The sequence below is a fragment of the Chelonia mydas genome, chromosome 4 (genome assembly GCF_015237465.2).
Source record: "Chelonia mydas isolate rCheMyd1 chromosome 4, rCheMyd1.pri.v2, whole genome shotgun sequence".
NCBI classification, from domain to species: domain Eukaryota; kingdom Metazoa; phylum Chordata; order Testudines; family Cheloniidae; genus Chelonia; species Chelonia mydas.
Genome location: NC_057852.1, coordinates 132,944,202 through 132,951,749, shown reverse-complemented (window position 1 = coordinate 132,951,749; position 7,548 = coordinate 132,944,202). Strand labels below are relative to the sequence as shown.

At 42.7% G+C, this 7,548-nt stretch overlaps 1 long non-coding RNA gene across 1 annotated transcript; it reads right to left on the bottom strand.

The window, feature by feature from the left end:
• Positions 1-4,917: 4,917 nt before the first annotated feature.
• LOC122465722 lies at positions 4,918-7,228 on the bottom strand. The gene is made up of 3 exons (XR_006290745.1): positions 7,191-7,228; positions 6,688-6,946; positions 4,918-5,084 (listed from the first exon to the last, which is right to left on the bottom strand). It is a non-coding gene; the product is annotated as an uncharacterized LOC122465722 (long non-coding RNA).
• Between the last annotated feature and the right edge of the window lie 320 nt (positions 7,229-7,548).

The following is a 7,548-nucleotide window of genomic DNA, read 5'->3' as shown; positions in this document are numbered from 1 at the left end:
CCTTGCATTACACAAGCAGCAACGCCCAGGCAGTTCCATGACTCTGAGGCCTGGTCTACCCCTAACACTTAAGTCGACCTGGTTGCATCACTCAGGACTGTGAAATATGTCATTCCCTGTGAGAGACAGTTAGGCCAGCCTGCCCCATACTAGATGCAGCTAGGTCAACGAAAGAGTTCTTCTATCAACCTAGATATTGCCCCTTGAGTGGGTGCATTTCCTGCAGCGATGGAAAAACCCCTTTCATTTTCTGTAGTAAGTATCTGCTACCGTGCTACGGTGACACAGCTATAGCACTTGTAGTGCAGATGTACCTGAAGGCAGTGGTCCGTGGATCGCTGGGCGTCCATAGACTATGTCTAAGATTTCCAAAGGGGTCCATACCGCTATTCAAAAATGTGTAGGGGTCTGCAAATGACAAACCACTGCTCTAAGGCATCAAGCACTCATCTCCAGTCTGGCATGGCTGAACTGGCTTCTGCACACAAAGAAACCATGGTAAAAAGGATTTAGTGTTGAGAATCAGTTTAATGAGACACACATTTGCCCAAAGGATTAGTAGGGATTAAACAGTGCGAAAACCTTAGCAACAGTTGGACAGCACATGAGGGTCCAACCCAACCTTTGCTGAAGTCAATGGAAATCTTCCCATCAACGTCAATGGGAGTTGGATCAGACATTGCAGGAGACAGCTGCAAAATATGTATTTTTATTCTCTTTGTTCAACATGTGAGTCTCCCACACACACTGTGCACCACATAAGCCACACACGGTGGGTGAATTTCTCCCTGAGCATAGATAGGCAGCACAAGGCCTATGTACTGCTTAAGTATAATTCAAGTCCTAGTCTGAGAGGGGCTTAGTGATGCATGAGCCTTTTATTGACCCTCTGCACAAGGGTGAATTGTACCTTGCAGACAATACGGGGAAACCAAGGCACTGAAGAATTAAGTGACTTGCCCAAGATCACACAAAGTCAGTGGCAGAGCTGGGACTAAAACCCTAGTCTCTCAAGTCCCAGTTGTATTCACTAGGTTACTCAGCTTCCCCTTGGCCTCAGTGCTCCTGATGGAGAGACTGAAGGACCAATCCGAGATACTAAATGTACAGGAAAAAAAATAGAACAAGAAACTCAGAAATCATCAGACTTGAACACTTGTATTCAATAGCATGACAGATAGGGAAAAGATATCCACTGCATGGTGGTGGGGTCTTAAAAATTATTTGCTAAGAAATCTGCATATAGCTTTTGGGTTTAACATTCCAGAAGCACACAAAAACACTACACAGTGGTTTCTGATCTTATCCCAGCATTGCCTATTCTGTATTGCACAAATGCTGCTGGACTTCAAGTGTGGATAGGTTTAATTTCCCAGTCGTGAGCACTGTAGTGTAATTTAATTGCCTACTGTTGCAAGTGGGCATAATGTATATGTTTTAATTTATATTTTGGAACAAGTGCGAGCCATTGACTGGGCTGACAGCCCTATAGACTGGCCTAAGACCCACCAATACATCTCACATGGGTAGTATAGAAATGTACAATTATACAAAACAGGTCTCATGTCATCAGTTTCCATCTCTGGTACCTTTTAGCAGGATTAGAGTAGGGTGAATAATTCAGAATTAAATGAATTATGTCTCATTCTGTCATGGTGTTCAACTCATTGAAGTCCTTTGCTCAACATGTAGTGAAAAGTAAGGGTGTACAAGGCATGGGATACAAATTATTATAATGCCACCAGAGATGTCACCTGGAATACTGTGGTCACCCCATCTCAAAGAAAAGGCAGCAGAAATATAAGGCGTCTTGGTTAAAATAATAGTAACATTTGCAGAAGTAATTTTGATGTCAGAACACATTCTCTAAAGATGACCTACAACCCTATCCCCTGGGCGAGCAGCAGCTTCTCATGATGCTAATGCACAGTGGCTTAGGGGTGCAGGGCTAGGGAGGTTTCTCTCTGCAAAATCATTTTTCATTGAAAGGAACAATTCTCTCCTGCAGCTGCTGAACTTGCCAAGATCAATACCAGACTGAAATGTCTTTATTTCTGTTATTCTTCTCTTCCCACAGTAAAAGTTTTCCCATCCTTGTCCGTCGTTGGGAATAAAGTTCAACTCTCCAACAGCTGATGGGACCAGAAGAGCATACGGCCAATCAAAAGAGCTGGAGTCTTCTCACAGAGCAGACAGATGACTTAAGTACATTGTAGTAGCCTCTGAAGGAGTAAAACTGTTTGCATGCTTATTGTCTTTGATGCCTCTGACCTTCAGAAAGGAAATCAGGAGATGAGGGAGACACATGAAAGATAGATACAGCTCTAGGACTTCAGAAGGGTAGATCTATCCAGCTCAGTGCCAGCGTTTCAGACTCTAAGTACTCCGTGTTTCATATTCCCGGTAAATAGGATGAACTTGCTCTTAATAGTGCATTCAGAGGGTTCTTACAAAGAAAATTTGCTATTGATATCAGATTTTATTTTCAAAGATCTCCTATGTTTATTCTCAGCAAGAAGAATCTCCCGTGCCCCCCTCTTTTTAGTCAGGCCTCTTTCCTTCATATTTAATAATATTGACTCCAGTGAGTCTGAACTTTTCTTCTCTTTCCACACTTCCTATGTTTTCAAACCTGCCTAACACCACTTCTGAGTGGTGCTCGGTGCTCTGTGCTGATGGAAGTCTTGCCTTTTGGAGAAGTAAAAATCTGTCTTCTGTCTCAGGTTTTTTTTTTTTTTTTTTTTTTTTTTATAGTTCTGTTCACCATTGGATCTAAGGAGCTAGATCTGGGAAATAACTAGCCTAACCCAATCTGAAATAGGAATTAGTCTCTTCCCAGCCAGTCCTCCCTTTTCAATCCTTTTCCAACCAAACCACCACAGCTTGTGGTGCAGAGAAGCAGTGAGACAGATTATTTTACACTAAAGGAAGAAGAAATGCAACAGACATGGAAGAACTTTTGAGGGGAAGACAACTGGCAAATACTGAGACAGAGTGGGCATCTTCTTCTGTCTCTCAAATTGGAAAGGAAAGGGGGAAAGGAAGAGAAATGAACCCTCTCTATTCCTCGGAGTTGTCTGGGACCGGAGCCTTCCTTTCTCAGTTCCCAAGCCGTGACACTATCTCTTGCCACATAAAGCGTCTATCTCCCACGGGTTGTGCAGCAGCATCCACAGAGGGCTAACCAATCATATCTTGTTTCAGTAAATATGAGTTGACAGGGTGAGGATGAGGTGGGCTATGGTCCCCTGTTTATGAAGCAATGATTAGTAAAGTCCACTTCACTGCAGGACTATTTCTCTCTCAATTCCAATCAATACACTGCATGCAGATTCCCTTAAGCCACTTCTATGTATGGTTGTGATTCAACAAGTCAGAAATCCATAGGGAGTACAAATGCCCCTTCCTGGGCATGGTCACTGCTTCGTCCGAGCAATTAAAGAGCTATAAAGAAACATAACCTAACTATAACCTGTGTATTCATTTCCCAGAGTAATTTTAAGCATCATAGAGGCATAAACAAGAACATGAAATCCTGGGGCATAAGACACATGTTTACCCAGGGGACTTAGTGATCTATTTTCCCTCCAGCTCTTGTAAAATAAATGGTTTCTGTTGTGATTCTTGGACTTCTCTTGAGCCTTCACCTCTATTATTTTCCAATAGTCACTAAGGGCCTGATCCAGAGAGGTGCTGAACCCTGGTCACTGAAGTGAGAGAGTCACAGGGGCTCAGCACCTGCGGGAGCTGTGGAGAGAAGTGAAAAGGTAAGAAATGGCTTTCCAGAGGTTTTCTGAAAAGACGAAGGGTGAAAGGAACTCCTGGGCAGAGGGCCAGCACAAGACTGGAATTGTGTTTTGGTAGAGGTCCAATCAGGGTATGAGGCCCCTTTGTGCTAGGTACAATACACGTATAACAAAAAGATGGTCCCAACCCCATTGATCTCACTCTCTGCTATGAGTATTTCTGCAATCATTGCTATCACAAATAGGGGGAAAAAATCTCCCATACCAGGCTCCTCTTTGTCCTCGCACATGCACTAAAATTTCCCACAAAAATTCAAAATGGAGACTGGCTGCATTTGACCAGTGACCGTTCAATCAGTCCGTGTTCTCACACCTGGCCCTGTGACAAATGCTGGAGCTCAGGAATTCTACGGGGACAACTGAAGCACATTCGAGAGTTCATCGTGTGACTATTCACGATTTTAGGGTTGAATGATCACAGTTCATCTGACTAAAACTCCCAGAAGCTATATATAACTATACATCCCTATAATAGAGGAGGTTAATTTATTTACACTCTGCTGTAAGACCCAAGGATTATGTCAAATAAAATAGAAAGAGGTCCCTGCAGAGTTTATGGTGTAAGACCCTGATCTTGCATTAGAACCTTCCAGTGCAGATTCCTGCCCCAAAGGGACTTCATATAGGTGAAGGGATCTATGACAGTGGATCCTGATGCAGGATGAGAGCCTTAAATAAACCCAGTGTAGCTAGGGAGAAAGAGAAGTAGTGGGAATGAAAGGGCATGAGTCATAGACTAAAGCCAGAAGGGACCACTGTGCTATGACTTTCCTCAAGAATTTCACCCACTAATCCTACATGTAGTCCATAACTTGTGGTTGAATCAGAGTATGTTTCAAGAGACATTCAGGCTTCATTTAAAGATCTCCCATGATGAAGACTCCACCTCTCCCCTTGATAAGGGTTTTCTATAGGATGCAAGGGATTTTTGAGGTTCCAGTACGAGGTGAACTCTTAGCCTCTGTTTATAAGGCCAGTGTGCTACCTTCTAAACTATGGAACTTCAGCTGTGCTAGAAGTATTATTTAGAAGACCATGGGAGATGATTTTGTTACATGCATATCTTGCAGGTTGCTTCCCCCACCTTCCCAAGGAGGTTGGATACATGCAATTTAGATAAGTAGGTTTTAATGCATATCTAAATAGTAGGAGGAAGCAGAAGCTGGCAGGAGTAATGAAGTGGAAATCATCCCTGAAAGGCCGGTGATCTGGAAGGAGTGTGTTTTCAGGAAGGATTTGAAGATGAGGAAGGCAGCAGGGGCCACAGGAAGGATATTTCTGACAAAGGGGATAACATGGGGAAAACCAAATTAATATATGTGTTATATATAGCAGAATAGAAAGCTAATTTTCATTCACATGGATGGGGGAGGGTGATATATAACAATCCAATACCCGGCAATAAGACCCAGTGCATACCCACAATCATTTTATCAGCAATAGGTTTGACAGGAAAGTGCATAGTTTTAGGCCAAAGCATGATCATAAGTCATGTTATTGTTTCGTTGAGGCTTTCCCTCATTCACACAGACAGCAGTTGTTAAAAGCATGAGGTGTTTACATTCATATTATTTCAGTTGCTGTGTTATAAGAGGACAGGCAGATCTGGCATTTTAGCTGCCAAGGCTTTTTAATGAGCCAATATGAAGTTAAACTTTATTTTAACTGGTGCACCATTTATTTACTTCTTCCCGTGCTTTTAGTAGTGACTAGAGTTAGTCTCTTTAAAAAAAAAATACAGATTCTTGGGGACTCATTCAGCTCTGAGGATTTTCTTCAGAATCTAATTTGGCGGTGGCATTTTTTTGTTTTGTTTTTTAAAAAAAAACAAACAAACCACACACCATTTCCTCCCCTCCCCCATTCACTTTATCTCTGCTACTGCTACAAACAATTGATGATAATTTTGCATGAATCTATACATTCATGTCACATAGTCAGCCTCCAGCAGAAACCACCCATTCTCCTGTCAAATTATATAGATACATTTATTTGAGCCCATTTCTCTCCTTAAATGATCAGGCTTTTGTGTTTCCAAACCAGCGTTTTGATTTGGCTCCCTAATTTCAAACATGATTAACTTTTCAACTGCATTAGAGAGCAGCGGGTGTTAATCAGAACCACTTTGATGTAAATGTTTATTCAATTTACATCAACAAAGCTATTCAGAAGCCGATTTTGATATGCTAGGCGCAAGTAGTTGCAAAAAAATAAAAATGGTCTCTAACTTGGTTCCTATTCTCTGAGCAAACAGCAGACATGTTTGTGGAATACGTAGGAAGAAGTCTTAACCCAAATAAATAAAGATATCAAGACCTGGCAAAAGGGGGTTATGAATGCAGGGAGGAAAACCTGGGAGACATACTTCCAAAGAGTTGAGCTCTTGGTTTTTGTTCTGGTTGGTCCTTATATAGATCCACCTTTATAGAGGAAATTGGAAGGAATTTTCCTTCTCTAATTTAACAGCTTAAATAAGGACCAGGAGGAGTTGTGCTTTGGTGTAGTGCTCAAATGTGTTGTTCACTGTGTCCTGTTTCCTTTGGAAAACGGAGCATGTTTAACACAAAGTGGGTAAAGAGCCAGAGCTAGATTTCCAGCCCTCGGACCAGGACGGTCACCAGCAGCTCTAGTGAGCAGGATGTGGTTGCTGCAGAGGTTTTGAAATCCCCGCAGCGCTTCAACAGTGTTCTGGGTTGTCTTGGATTTTTACAGCTGTTAGAACATTGTAGCTGCTTAAACAGCACCCTAATTTGTGAGTGGGAATGAGGAGCAGAGAAACAGAACACAATACTGATGCACTGCATCCCCTCCCCCCACGCTGCACTGTCCCAGCCCCAAAAGGCAAGGGGGGAGCGAGCTACTGCCTACAAGGCGGCTTTACCTTTTCTGTGCACATGGGAAGGGTTCTTCCTTAGGCAATGCCATCCTGCATTACCTACTGCACAATCCAGCACTGGATGATGGTGGGCAGGTTATTTCACCTCTCCATGCCTCAGCTTCAGCCATTTGAAAGAGTGACATGGCACAACTCTACAGAGCCTGCCTGGTGTGTTTGAGTTTGAATCAGGACCCACTGAGATCTTGAACTGAAAGGCTCTAGTTAAGTGTCTCTGCTGTAAAGGGAAGGGTAGCAGTAGAACCTCAGGAAGGAGAAACAAAAATGGAAGTCAATGACACTATGCTTTTCTGAGTTACTGCTCTTAGAGTGGGTGAAGGGATAGAACTGCAATAAGAGAATTCTGAAAGCACGAACCTCATCGTCAAGAAGTGTTATGCAGTGATCAACTAAGACTCCTAGTTTCCAGGCTAGCTCTAATCAAAACCCGAGTGATATCTAGGGTTAAAGTCTACCTTTTAGCTATAGCCACCCACCCCTACTCTTACCTGTTTAGCACCTCCCTTCCCTAAAGCAAAGAAACTGAACCACTAGCAATAGCCAGCTGGAGCTGGGCAGGGTTTTATATATAGGGCCTTAGCCCTGCCCCACCCCTTTCCAATTAGTGAAAACCCTCCCATGGAAGGGGGCTTCTTTTATAAATGGACTGTCCTCAAGTTGGCTTGCTTTTAAAATCAAATGCAGCACTTAGAATAGGAAGAAGCTAGACAGGAGAAAGCAGAACAGATAGAAGAAAAAAAGGGAGGGAAATGAGAGGGGGGAAAAATGTTTTTATCACTGAATTTCCCTAAGGCAATAGGCCTTTCAGGGTTGTCTTTTATTCTAGCTGGTATAAATTATAAACCC